The sequence below is a fragment of the Toxorhynchites rutilus genome, chromosome 1, assembly GCF_029784135.1.
Source record: "Toxorhynchites rutilus septentrionalis strain SRP chromosome 1, ASM2978413v1, whole genome shotgun sequence".
Classification (NCBI taxonomy): Eukaryota; Metazoa; Arthropoda; class Insecta; order Diptera; family Culicidae; genus Toxorhynchites; species Toxorhynchites rutilus.
This window is the reverse complement of record NC_073744.1, coordinates 48,377,912-48,393,142: the sequence shown is the minus strand read 5'-3', so window position 1 is coordinate 48,393,142 and position 15,231 is coordinate 48,377,912. Positions and strand designations below refer to the sequence as shown.

At 39.1% G+C, this 15,231-nt stretch overlaps 1 protein-coding gene across 1 annotated transcript in view; it reads right to left on the bottom strand.

The window, feature by feature from the left end:
• The window catches only part of LOC129762532 (neurotrimin), a 946,497-nt gene that overhangs the window by 14,486 nt on the left and 916,780 nt on the right, over positions 1–15,231 (bottom strand). The gene's annotated exons all lie outside the window — the stretch shown is intronic.

Genomic DNA, 15,231 nt, shown 5'->3' with positions numbered 1-15,231 from the left:
GAATGATCAATCAACTATCTCCGCTGTCCGGTCTAACTGGATAATGGATGGACAGAAGGAATACACTTACGCCTAAATGGCTACTGTGTAAATGTGTACCATATGCAATGGTATAGAAGGGAATACTCTAGCGCCGAAAAATGGCAACTGTGTAATGTGCTAATTATAGATATGATAAACATGTGACATGTCCACGATTAAAAAAGTCGGCTCTGTTACAGCTTAAATGCTAGTGACCGTAAAATAAACAAAAAGGGGTAAAAAACATTGAAAATTCTTAACTTAAAAACGAAAAAAATCACCTCTCTGATTTTTGGATATGTTATGTAAACAATTCTCAGCTTTCAAGAAAAAATATAGCGCCCTCTAGTTCAAAGACATGAAAACAATAAAAAAACACAATCAACAATTACGAAAACAAAATCCCAATTTTTGACAAACGTAATATTTTTCCAAAAAAGATTATTGGCTAATTGGCTATAATTTGATATACCTATCATCTGAATCGGAACAGTAGTTCGAAAGTTATAAATTTTCGAAAAAAGTTATTTTTGGGAAAAAGGCGAAAAAGTCGATTTTTCGGACCGCCCTCAAATTAAAATGGGCATGATATAAATTTAAAAAAAATACGGTTATAATATTTTGCGATGAAGAACAATTCTACCACTTTTCACGAAAATCTGAGAACCACTATATCGGTTTGTCCTGGAATGGCTGTATATAGATGACCAACTAGCCCCGCACTACTCTACGGACGAGGTTTTGATAAGAAATAACACGGTGCAATAATTTTTGTTGTATTGATTTTGAAAAGTTCTCCATCGAGAAAAAGAACTGATAAAAACTTATAACATCTAGGGTATCGATGCAGTCGTGAAATCTCTTATTATGCAGCAGAATCCGGGTAAATAATAATTTAATCTTAATTTTTCATCATCGTCTTCATTCCTGTCTGAATTCGACATCGTTGCAATGCACGTTTGTCTGTACTCCGTTGGCAAATACTGTACTTGGATTTCGAACCTGCGCTCTCGTGGCCGTGGTATCAAGTGGTATGTTTTGTTTCAAATTGTCCTTCGCAGCACCGTTCGTTTACTGAGCGCTTTTCGGATAAGAGCTGTTTTTATTACTGATGGAGGGATTGTTTGTTTCTGTCGCTAACGTCATCATCGTCAGCGTCGTCGCTGGAATTGCAGTTGATTCTGGTGTTGATTTTGTCCACGTTCGTCGCAACAGTTGTTGGGTGCCCTTGCTCTCCCGCCGTCCAGGTCAACGAGCATGACAATGACAAGGAAGTTGCCATCGTCTCCGACTCCGACTGTTGTTTCAACTAATTTGTCACCCGAACTTGTCTCTTTCCTAGAAGTCAGACTTGTTTTTGCTGCTTTCGAACTCGGTTGAATCAAGTCCTTTCTGTAGGGTTTTTTTCTACGTCTTCGGTTGTCAATAGAATTTTTCTTGGTAATAGAGTGACATTTAGAAAATGTTCGATCAAAAACAAAAAATAAATAAAACAACATTATCTCACCTTGAGAATTGACTGGCATGTATATTTCTATTCAAATTTATTAATTTTGGTCAACTGCGTTGTTCGTCATACTACACTGCTCAAAATGTTCCTGGTGATACATTTCTCGAAATCATCATCGTGTTGCGAATAAGCCACTGTTCAAGGGAGCTTATCAATAGAATCCTTCAGTTGAAACACATTTCGGTAAGAAATGAAACGAATACCGTGTAGGGGAACTTAGGGTAAGAGGTACTGTGTCGGTAAAACGCACCACCATGAAAAATCATGGCAAACGCAGTAATTGGTACGATTTTTCTGTGCTTATAGTTTTCCTTTTTTCATTATAAATACCATCAAATGTAGTTTAGCACCGAAAACCTCGTCTAGCTTCATAAAATAGTAATATACACTCGACGAAAAAATTAGAGGAACAGAGTGCGATATCGGAAATTTTAAGTGATTTTTGACATGTTCGTGAAAAATCAACGCATATCGATGAGATCAGCATCATTTTGAAGCTACAACTTTCATGTATTAGAATATTTTACGTACATATTTTTATCTTGGTGTGCATAGGTGTAGTGGGCAACAATATCGGGAAGAAATGAAAGATCGTTTTTTCTTTGATTTTTCAAGAATATCCTGGACTAACACATTTTTTTGCTAACCAACTCAACAACAAATTCAATAAACCTAATCAACCAGATTTCATTTGGTTCCAAGAACGTTCCTGTAGGACCTTCCCACACACAGATATTTCAGCTTGAAGAAAAATTAACCCTTCGTCTTTGATGATGAATAATTCAATAAAAAACCATCACACCGCAAATCGGAATTTATTGAAAACTCCAATAAATTCTGCACAAGGATAATTTGTTACTTTGACGAAAAAAAAAATTCAATCTTTTGCATCGAAAAAGTGCCAAACACAATATTTTTATAATCGAGTGATCTGCAACACCTTTGCAGAATCAGACGAAGGAAAGTCGCGTCCAAGTTCCGTTATCGGTTACCGCGTGATTGTTGTTTTTTTGCCGCTGAAGAGTTCATTTCGCTATCTGGATAGTGAGTGAAGTGCCCTGCCTGCAAGTGGATAAAGGCTTTTATCCTCGGAAAGCCAAGCATTGGTTTTTGTTTTGTCGCTGCTTCGCCGACATTGGAGATTTCGCCGAGTCATCGTGCCAACAGTGACAGTGCGGGTAAGCTTTCACCGACGACTGTGTGTAGTGGTGTCGTAGGCACATTCCCACCACCAACGAGCTTTCAGCACGCTCCCGTTCATCTGCACTGGAGTGCGTTCATAGGTGAATAACATTAAATATACTGAGAGAAAATATTTAATAATTATAAGTTTTTTTTTTGTTTTTGTGAATTATTTTATTGTGAAATATTGTTTAAAAAAATACTTAGAATATAAGTGAAAATTTAAAATGGCAGAGAGTGGGGGACCTTCGGATATGGAGGTCTCTGACTCTAGTTCCCTCCTAACGGATAAAAAAAGTCACTCAAACGTGTTCCAAATACGGAAGATACTTCTTCTGGGGACGAGTCAGCTAACCCTACCAAGCCTCCCTCCAAAAAACTAGCAAATCTCCCATCTGCCCTTAACGATCCCACTCTACCTTCAACCTCGTCTTCTCCCTCTATTCTTCCCGCTCCTTCTCAACCTTCGCCTTCCCACTCTCAATCCCCGTCCTCGCCTTCCCCCCCTGTTATTCCCACTCCCCGTGTAAAGGTCTATCCAGAAGATGCGCCCGGAACTGGTCCCTGGGTTGTTTTCTTCAGGCCTAAGCCAAATGGAAAGGCGTTGAGAGTCATGCAGATCGCGAAAGATCTGGCAAGGTATACCTCCGTTTCGGAAATTTCGAAGGTTAGACCAAACAAATTGCGAGTTGTCGTGAATGATCGAAAAGACGCAAACAAGATTGTTGTCGATCAGCATTTTACAATTGAGTATCGGGTCTACATACCCTCTCACATAGTCGAAATTGAGGGTGTGATAACCGAAACGGGCTTGACGTGCGAATACATTACGAGTGAAGGTACCGGCCGTTTTAAAAAACTGCCCTCGACGACTGTTAAGATCTTGGGTTGCCGCCAGCTCGGAACAGTCTCCCATGAAGGAGAAGAAAAGAAATTTACGCCGTCCAACTCGTTTCGAGTCACCTTCGCTGGTTCAGCTCTCCCTGACTACGTGATGGTAGATAAATTGAGGTTAGCCGTGCGACTTTTTATTCCAAAGCCAATGACTTGTCTAAAGTGCAAGTCAGTTGGTCACACGGCTGCTTATTGTGCCAATAAAGAACGATGTGCCACTTGCGGAGAACAACATGAGGGGAAATCCTGCAGTGCGACTGAGCATAAGTGTCCATATTGCGGGGGATCCCCACACGTGCTCTCAGCTTGTGAAACATACAAGGCTCGCTGGGAGAAACAGAAGCGCTCTTTGAGGGAACGCTCTAAACGCACTTTCGCAGAAATTTTGAAGGGCGCTTCTCCACTGGCTCAAGAACAACAACCAATCAATACACACAATGTCTTCGCTACGTTGCCAGTTGACGAAATGGAAGCGGATACAGCTAACGGGGGCACGCCGTTTATTTCTCAAGGGATTCCCCGGCGCAAAAATGTGACCACTCCCAAAGTTCAAGGACAAGTCCCCCCGGTGATACCCCCTGTTAGTTTGCCCAAAAAATCGAGTGCAGCGGATAAGCAAAATCAGGTCCCTCCTGGCCTCCGTGGTAATAGTTCACCTTCGAACGACCCAGCACTCGAGGGGACATCAAAAACCCCAACTGTTCCTGTTTTTCCGTCAAGTTCAACTTCCCAATCGGGATTTATAAAGTTGTCTGACCTTGTGGATCAAATCTTCACGTGTTTTAATGTTTCCGACTCCATCAGAACCACTGTCACCGCAATGCTTCCAGTACTAAAGACAATTTTGCAGCAATTGATGCAAACATGGCCCCTCCTTGCAATGATTATCTCTCTTGATGTCTAATTTAAATAGAGAGGTCGGAGATATCACTGTTTTACAGTGGAATTGTCGTAGTCTTATGCCTAAATTGGATACATTCAAATTTCTAATTCATAAACTCAATTGTGATGTTTTTGCTCTATCCGAAACCTGGCTCTCTTCTCAAAATGATCTCTCTTTCCACGATTTTAATATAATACGCTTGGACCGCGATGACAGATACGGAGGGGTACTATTGGGGATCAATAAGTGTCACTCATTTTTTAGAATTGACCTTCCACCTATTGGAGGGATCGAAGCTGTTGCTTGTCATGCAAACATCAGAGGCAAAGACCTCTGTATAGTCAGCTTGTATTGGCCTCCGAGAGCTGCGGTTAGCCGCAAGCAACTTGTTGACATGTGCTCACTCCTTCCTGAGCCACGATTAATCTTGGGAGACTTCAACTCTCACGGAACTGCCTGGGGGGAACAGTACGACGACAATCGTTCATCGTTGATATATGACCTTTGTAACAGCTTCAATATGACCGTTTTGAACACTGGGGAAACAACACGTGTACCTAAACCTCCTGCTAAACCAAGTGCTCTTGACCTCTCGCTTTGCTCGAATTCACTATCGTTAGATTGCAAGTGGAATGTAATCCAGGATCCCAACGGTAGTGACCACTTGCCAATCAAAATTTCTATCACCAATGGGTTGAATTCTTCTGAATCAATAAACATGGCATACGACCTCACAAGACACATTGACTGGAAAAAATATGCGGACGCGATTGCTCTAGCCATCAATTCCAGAGATGGTTTGCCTCCATTGGAGGAGTATAACTTCATTTCTCGTTTGATATATGACAGCGCGGTTCGCGCTCAAACGAAACCCATCCCAGGTTCCACTATTCGTCGAAGGCCTCCCAATCCATGGTGGGATGGCCAGTGTTCCAAGCTTTATGGAGATAAATCGAATGCATTTAAAGCTTTTCGGAAACGTGGAACCCCTGAAAATTTTCAGAAGTATTTGGACCTTGAAAATCAATTTAAAAACTTGATCAAAGGGAAAAAACGTGCTTATTGGCGAAATTTCGTGGGAGGTTTATCACGAGAAACGTCAATGAAAAAATTATGGAAAGTGGCTCGAAACATGAGAAATCGCTCTTCATCCAATGAAAGCGAGGAATATTCACATCGATGGATTTTTAATTTTGCACGAAAGGTTTGTCCCGATTCCGCTCCAGTGCAAAGAATTATTCGAGATATACCACAAGATAGGTGCGATCTTGATTCCGAGTTTTCGATGGTAGAATTCTCTCTTGCTCTCCTTTCATGTAACAATTCTGCTCCGGGATCGGATAGAATTAAGTTCAACTTGCTGAAAAATCTCCCTGATGTGGCGAAACATCGCTTGTTGAACTTATTCAATCGGTTTCTGGAGCATAATATTGTTCCAGATGATTGGAGACAAGTACGAGTTATAGCTATTCAAAAACCCGGAAAACCCGCGTCCGACTTCAATTCGTACCGCCCAATAGCAATGCTGTCTTGTATACGGAAATTGTTGGAGAAAATTATCTTGTTTCGCCTTGATCGATGGGTTGAAACGAATGGCCTACTCTCAGATACACAATATGGGTTCCGCAGGGGCAAGGGGACGAATGATTGTCTTGCGTTGCTTTCTTCAGAAATTCAACTGGCTTACGCCGAAAAAAAAACAAATGGCTTCAGTATTCTTGGACATAAAGGGGGCCTTTGATTCTGTTTCAATAGAGGTTTTGTCAGACAAATTACAATCTCGGGGTCTGCCGCCTCTATTGAATAATATGTTATATAACTTGCTTTGTGAGAAACATTTGAACTTTTCTCACGGAGATTCGGCAGTAAGTCGGGTCTCTTACATGGGACTCCCCCAGGGCTCATGTTTAAGCCCCCTTTTGTACAACTTCTACGTAAGCGACATTGACAATTGCCTTACACAAAATTGCAGCCTAAGACAACTTGCAGATGATGGAGTGGTGTCTGTCGTAGGATCAAACGAATCCGACCTGCAAGAATCCTTACAAGATACTTTGAACAATTTTTCAACCTGGGCCATTGGGCTAGGGATCGAATTCTCCACGGAGAAAACAGAGATGGTGGTTTTTTCTAGGAAGCATAAACCAGCAAAACCAAAGCTTCAACTTTTGGGTAAACCGATCACTCATGCTATGTCATTCAAGTATCTTGGGGTCTGGTTCGACTCTAAATGTACTTGGGGGGCCCATATTAGGTATCTGAGTAAAAAATGTCAACAAAGAATAAACTTTCTCCGTACAATTACCGGCACCTGGTGGGGAGCCCATCCCGAAGATCTTATTATGTTGTATCGAACAACTATTCTCTCAGTGATGGAGTATGGCAGTTTCTGTTTTCAATCAGCTGCCAAAACACACCTCATTAAACTCGAGCGAATTCAGTATCTTTGTCTCCGTATCGCGTTGGGATGTATGCCCTCAACGCATACCATGAGTCTCGAGGTTTTGGCAGGCCTACTCCCACTAAAAGATCGCTTCAATTTATTATCTCTTCGGTTCCTCATCCGGTGTAAGGTTATGAACCCATTGGTGATCGGAAATTTTGAGCAGCTGATCGAGCTAAATTTTCATTCTGGATTCATGAGCTCATATCATGAATTCGTCTCCATGCAGGTTGATCCTTCTTCGTATATTCCCAACCGTGTTTGTTTTCCTGACTACATCAATTCCTCTGTGCATTTTGATCTGTCCATGAAGCAGGATATCCATGGAACATCAGATTATCTTCGATCGAGGATCGTTCCAACGATCTTCGATGCAAAGTATGGGGATATCAATTGTGATAATATGTACTTTACTGATGGGTCCTCTATGAACGAGTCCACAGGATTTGGAGTGTTCAACGAATTTTTTAGCACCTCACACAGTCTTCAGAATCCTTGCTCAGTGTATATTGCTGAATTGGCAGCGATACACTGGGCGCTGGACAGCGTCGCCTCACGACCTGTTGAACACTATTACATTGTAACGGATAGTCTTAGCTCTGTCGAAGCTATCCGTTCAGTGAGGCCGGAAAAGCACTCGCCGTACTTCCTTGAGAGAATACGAGAAATTTTGAGTGCTTTATCCAGACGCTGTTATGTCATTACCTTTATCTGGGTCCCTTCACATTGCTCAATTCTGGGTAATGAGAGGGCTGACTCATTAGCAAAGGTAGGTGCAATTGAAGGCGATATATATCAGCGTCAAATCGCCTTCAATGAATTTTATTCTTTAGTCCGCAAAAATACCATAGGTAACTGGCAACGCAAATGGAACGAAGATGAACTGGGCCGGTGGCTCCACTCGATTATCCCTAAGGTTAGCCTCAAACCATGGTTCAAAAGTCTGGACTTGAGTCGGGACTTTATTCGCACCTTCTCCCGACTCATGTCCAATCACTGTTCGTTAGATGCGCTACTCTTTCGTATTAATCTTGCCGACAACAATCTTTGTGTTTGTGGCCAAGGTTACCATGACATCGAGCACGTTGTTTGGTCGTGCGAGCTGTATCTTGTCGCCAGATCGAATTTAGTAGTCACCCTTCGGGCCCGAGGAAGGCAGCCCAATGTGCCGGTGAGAGACGTGTTGGCTCGGTTAGACCTTGATTACATGTCCCAAATATATGTATTCCTTAAAGCTATCGATCTTCGTGTGTGATTGTCCTTATACCCTTAGTTTTTCCTTTTCCTTTTCCTTTGTGAGAGATCGGATCCCTTCTTAAGAATAAGATGAAATGTAAATACATATTAGATATAAGATAGGTTTAAGAATTGAGTGTGATGAGTGTGATTGAGAGTGTGAGTGTGATCATTGTCAACATATCCTCATATCCCCTCCTTTTCCTGAAGAAAATATGTCACCCTTCTAAACTCGAGTTGACCGCGAGTAATCGGTTTCCTATATTATTAACATTAGAATTAAGGAAAAATGTTTATATACTAGTAACAATACAGTAAGGAGTTCGGCTCCTTTAAACCTATGTAACTGAGCCTGTAAAAATAAACGATTTAAATAAAAAAAAAAAAAAAAAAAAATATTTTTATAGTGCTTTACGCAATCCACTGTAATTCTGCAAATTTCGCAGTATGTTTCTAGTGTTTGCAGCAAAGTTTTTAGCCTAGTGTATCCCCTTAACATCTGGGAAAATTTCATATTGATACGTTCAGCCTTTTTTACTAGCCGATTTTTCAAAGTTTGAAGTAAGTTAGAGGAGCATTTAATCGCAAATCGTATCAGAAGTACAAAATCCTAAGCGACTCTCAGAATGACTGAACGTATCAATATGAAACGTTCCCAGATGTTTAGGGAACACAGTAGGCTAAAAACCGCATGATTTCATGCAACTTTGGCCACTTCTGTTATAAAACTGTGGAAGCCTTATCAAACCAATTGAAATTTTGCACTCTTCGCTACACTCGAAAATGTTACCAGAGCTATCGATTGAGTTTGAATGGACACATGTGAAAAAAAACATTTTATTTTTTAAATGCAAATTTTCTAATCCATCTCATAACGTAGAATGGTATGATCGCCCTGAAATGTTTTTTTTTTCATCGTAGAATCAGTTGACGATAATTGATTTATGATTCATTCTTACGCATAATAATACACTAGCTGATCGTATGTCGCAATTTGTTTCATGTCAATGCATTCAAATTTTACCTCGAACGCTATTCCGGTGGCCTTTTTCACAACTAACATAGACTCGGCTACAGTCGATTATATACTTATTGCACCAGCACCGTTATTCCACATCTCATAACTACATCAATATAACTTTGGCAACGCATGGAAACAACAACGTTGACAATACTTGGATGTATCAAATATCATGCTACATGTTATTTAGTATTGTTTCAGTGGAATCGCACCTCTAGAAATCGTTCGTACAACGTAAACCAAGCGCCAAACAAGCGTTCGCCATAGCATGCATACAGAGCCATATATTGGTGGCTTAAAGCTACTAGAATAAACACTTCTCATCATTTAGCACTTTTCTCAAAAGAAACGCTTCTGTTAAAATTACTGGCCTCGAAAAAAGTTGCATTACTTTCTCATGCTCGAGATAAGCGCAGCTGTCATCCTTAGTGGAGAAAATTTTGCTACTAGCAAGCGAACCAAATCACATACAAAATTCCAGAATGACATTTACTTTCTTGGTGACTAAGTAAACGAAATAAACTCTTTCTGTTAATCTCAACAACCTCGAAAAGAGTAGCATTGCTCATTATGATCAAGATTAGCGCAAATGCAATTTCCCCTCCTTGTTTAAATTCATCATCACGGCTGCATAATTTGCACCACCAAACAATTTTGCGCTCTTTTCAACAGAAACGCTTTCTGTTAATATTGCCGGTCTAAATAAGCGTACCTCTCATTCTTTGTGGAGAGAGTCATGCGAAATCAAATCACCGACAAAATTCCAGAACATTTATTTTCTTGGTAAGCCAACGATAGCCTAGCTTGATGATTCCCAACACAATTGCGCAGCTCAAAACTTTAATGCAATGGCGTCAGTATTATGCAATGATTGCAATGCCAGAGACATCAGCGAGTAATTAATTTGGTCGCGTCCACAGCTCAATCCGAAACGAAGACATTTGATGACGCAAAACAAGGAAGAACAAGCGATGTTCATTGCTTTGAAAACAGAACGAGACTGAAAGTTTGCCTCAGCGAGAACCACTGTTTATACTCTAGGCAAATATTCCCTTCCGTTCTTCTTCTTTTCTTTTGATCACGGAGACTTTTAATCTTACGATTTCCCATTTGTTACTCGTCGATAAGTTGCTCGTTATTGACAGCTCTGTTTGGGAAAGCGCACAAATGGACAGAACAAATGTATGGGAAATGGAAACGTTTATAGTTTTCATGAACTTTAACCACTTACACACCAAGGGAATGTAATGTATAGCGTATCAAACAAATCTTAGGGAATTTCCGATTCGTCTGGTATGTAATCACGTAAATCGTGTCCAAAATAGTTATTAACGTTAACTTTATTTCATGGAAACGTGACCTGTTTTCTGATTTGGCACCCTTCATGAAGGACGTAGTACTACGTCAAAATTCCTCACTTTGTGGTATATTGAAGAGAGTATCCTACTTTCTATCGCTGAGACCGTTGAAATTTTTTTTTTTTGCATGTATGTATTGCATGCATGTATTCGCTCAGTACTGCAATATAGAATAGTGGTTTGGGGACATGCATGTGAAACGAAACTTAAAATACTACAAGTGTTGCAAAATAGGTGTCTGAAAATAATATACAGACTACCAATCCTCCATCCAACGTTCGACTTATATTCCGACGATTCTCATAAAATACTGCCTCTTCTTGGACTACGCGAATTTCAGACTATCAAACTTATCCACAGCGTTATAAATGACAGTAATATTTATTCACCATAACTTGACAATACCTATAGTAAATCATCAACACATCTCACGGCAATCATGGACCATCTCGTTTTAATGCCTTGCCATTTGAAATTAATTATTCTTCACGTTCTGATAATTTTAAAAAGAAACTAAAACAATATCTCAAATCAATGACCAATGTTTTCGTAATATAGATCGATCAACCACAATAATCCATGTTTCGTTGTATGCTTGCCAGTACTCTATTTTGGAACTTAATGTTCCATGTTTATTTGTTTTGTTTTCCATCAAATGTTTTTTCCTCTTATTTTATGGATCCCTTAAAAGAATTATTATTTTTCACTGGGGTCCATACATTTTTGTTCTTCATGTTTTTGTTCACTCACCTCGTTTCTTAATGTTTGTTTGTGTCCTTTTTTGAAAATAAAAAAAAATAAGTGGAGCCCGACTCTAGGATCCTCAAATAAGAGTATCTTCGAGATGGGGGTAAGTGGAGGGTAAAAAAAATATGGGTTAATATGCACAGACCGTATTTTGAATTGGATGTTGTTGACAGATATCAAAAACAAAAAAAGGGTAACAATCATCGTTTGAAATAGGGTTTTTTATGCATACACCTGGTTAAAAAACAGTCACAGGAAGGTTGTGTCCGAGACACGACCGCATAGTTGACGTAGGATTCCGTTAGGCTATCTGTCGATTTTGGATATGTTTGAAGAATTACATCGTTAAACTCTTTGACAAAGATTTGTACGTTTTGTTTGGTTGTTGAGTATTGTTGTTTCACTCTACCAGTGTTTACCGAGTGATGATCAAAGAAGGATGGTAAACAGTCGTCGGATGGTGCGTATCAGATAAAAGATACCGAACTGGAACGAGATATGATGCAAACCGCCTTCTGTGATCCTAAACGAGATGCCTCCTGTGTTATGTATGGATGAAATAAAGGAAAAAAAACAACTCTCAACTCTTTCAAACAATGTAATATAAGATAATTATTAATACCGAATGCAATTATCAATTTTCCTCATCAGTAAAAACATGTTACTTTAATTTAGAGAAAACATATTTGAAATGGAGAAGGTAATTTTCTTTTATAAATTTTACTTTCTGAGTGTTTATTCAACCCAATGCGAATTTTAATTAGACTAACAACACCTAATGTGCTCTCGAGTGGTTAGCGTCCCACATTACTACGCCGGGGGTTCGGGTTCGATTCCCGTTCTGGTCGGGAGAATTTTCTCCCGACCTGCACTGTGGTAACGCGTATTTAAGAGCTTGCCACCCTAGAATACATTCAAGGCATGTTATCCGGCGTAGAAATCTCAACTAAGTACTACTGATAAAAATGACGCAAGAAGAACAACAACACCTAATACTATGTAGAGCATATGAGAAATCACTTTTTCTAATATTTTTTCACTTTTCCTATTTTTCTCGCCGTATAAATTTTCCTTGGGTGCAGCTTAAATCAAACGAACCGTTCTCAAGTGGGAACACACCTTGGTTTTCATTTGTTTAGACGTAGTTCCATACAGCTTTCATACATCGTTCGAAAGTCAACACTTTTCAGTATTATATGCTATGAGCTAAACCTACATTTGAATCACATTATTTGTAGAATCCCAACATGTCTGTTACGATATTGTCTTATTACTTAGTATTTCCTAATAGATGAATATAAGAAACCATTGAAACGCTGCTCATATAATTACTATTTTCTGTACACGATGAACAAAGAGAAGCAATTGTGTTTTTTAATATTATAATTACCTAAATTTCTGCATTTGAATCTTCAAGTAGATAATGAAACAATCAGATCAGTAGTAAAATTAAAATAATTTTGGTTCTTAGCATTATAACTCCGCGGATTCAACATTGAATTATTCCACATACTCAGCATTTACTCATACCATTGGAGTAAGTCACTCCACCATCTTTATTCGATTGATCGTGATATCGGTAAATCATGTTGCTAAAATTACGAACATTGCAGATTGCTTTTACAAATTTAATTAATTGAAAAAAACCTGCTGTTTCTTTCTTTCTTTGTTTTTAAGAGGCTTTAAACTTTGCAGTTCATTCGCCTCTAACCTGCTGTTCTTATCATATCCCAGAGTATTCTTCAGGAAAAAAGTACTATCATAGACTCGCAATAAATCAAGAGCACCTTTTCCAGATATTTGACTAAATTTCTTCGAAACCTTTTTGATTTCATCCGACAACAATTGAAACTACCGACGGAGACGTTTTTGACTATTATTGGAAATGTAAATACTAACGCTACAAACAGAGCAACCTAGTGATTACGTCTAGTTATGCGGACAAATGTTCATTGAAACGATTGATTGTCCGCATAAATAGACGCAAGCGTTTTCCAAATGGAAACAATATGTTATAATCCGCAAAATCACCTAGGCCCTCTTTTTGCCGATAATATCCTTCAATTGGACAGATCATTTCATCGGAAATTTTCATGGTTATGCTTGTAGGCCAAAAACAAGGAAAATGCATTTTCCCAAAACTAATGGTGTTGGTCGGTCACGAAGCAATCAACATTTCCAAATTCAAATTTTATTTGCTAGAATTAATCGTATCACTCACTCACACTTGCAATATAAAAATGCCCCCGACTTGCATATATTTGCAATGTCGATTTCCCCCCGGGTACCTTGGTTTATATGTATCTGTTAGGGAACACTTTTCGGTGAGAACAAAAGTTCCACCTTCTTTCATGTATTTGCAATGTCGATTTCCCCCAGGCAGCTTGGTTTTGATGTCTCTGTTAGGGACCCGTCGCATGTGTCGTCAATTCCGACCAATCAGAAGTGGGTATTCCCGTTAGGATAGAGGTTGACATTTTTCAATTGTTCGATAGTTAGTTTCATGACATATATTATTTTCTTCGATATAAACAATTGTTATGGAGTGCCGAAATCGAAAATTTTATCAATCCATCAAGAAATGACTGAGCAATAAGCGTTTGAAATTGGACAATTTTCACGATGTGCTCGACTTTCGATTTTCAATTTGTACCTCAACATGTTCCCGAAAGACGTAATCCTACGTCAATATTCTTTGACAGAAAAAGCAAAACGCTCAATATTATCTAAAAAAAAAATTAGTGGGTTATATCTATGATATAACCGCAAGGTTCACGTGGAACTACCTTAGCTTAGCAATCATTCGTTTGTATTGATTAAATTCTTGATTGAATGAAACAGTTTCCAAATTCAATTGAGTTCAATATATTTGCTCTGTGAGTGAAAAAAATGAACAAATGCCGTGTAAAGTCAATTCATTTATTGTGATTGATTGTTCTTCGTTACAAGTAAATTTAATGACGGGCCTTTTACGTTTGGTATGATGACTAGAACAAAATATATGTACGGAAGAACTATCAAACGTTTGATGAACCAGCCTAAGGCTGAAAATATTTCCAATAAAGACAAAAAAAAATTATCAAACGATTATTTTATTTTACATTTCCCTCTGAAGTTTACATCCCAAAAGTGTACATACTTCTCGAATCTCGAATTTGCTTGAAACTGGGAAGTTCATTCGCTTCTAGTGTCTGCACGATTTTCCCAGGTTCCTAAGTTTAGAAGATCATGTTAGGACAGACATATTCCACTCTGCACAAAGGCAAGCGAGGACAAAAGTACTCGCAGTTTGCATTTATTTGCAGAGCCGATTTCCCCAGAAACCTCGGTTTTGAAGTCTGTGTTAGGGAAACACATTTCAGTCGGAACAAAAATACTCCCGACTTGCATGAATTTGAAATACCGATTTCTCCAGGCACCTTGGTTTAGAAATCTCTATTAGGGAACACATTTCGGTGGGAACAAAAGCTCCCCCTACTTTCGTGTGTTCTTTTTCTCCTTTTTGGCTTTAAGAGGGTTTAAACTTTTCAGTTCACTCGCCTCTAGGCTCTTTCGTGTGTTTGCAATGCCGATTTCGCTGCTTGGTTTTAAAGTCTGTGTTAGGGAACATTTTTCGATGAGAACAAAAGTCCCCCTACTTTCTTGTATTTGCAATGCTGATTTCCCCAAGGCTGCTTGGTTTTGATGGCTGTGTTAGGGAAACTGTAAATCGGGCCAATCAAAACGATGCAGTTAGGGCGTTTAGATAACGCCTAATATTTTATAGTTATTCAATTGTTTATCTGATGAAAAACAACATTTTGTTAGTTGCGATAGATGCGTAGAAATATTCCCTATCAAGTGATGCAAACATCTCTCCTATCCAGTACGAAATGTTCCAGCTATAAGCATTCGAAATCTTTCATTTTTTCCTGCATGTTCTGTGTTTAGGTTTCC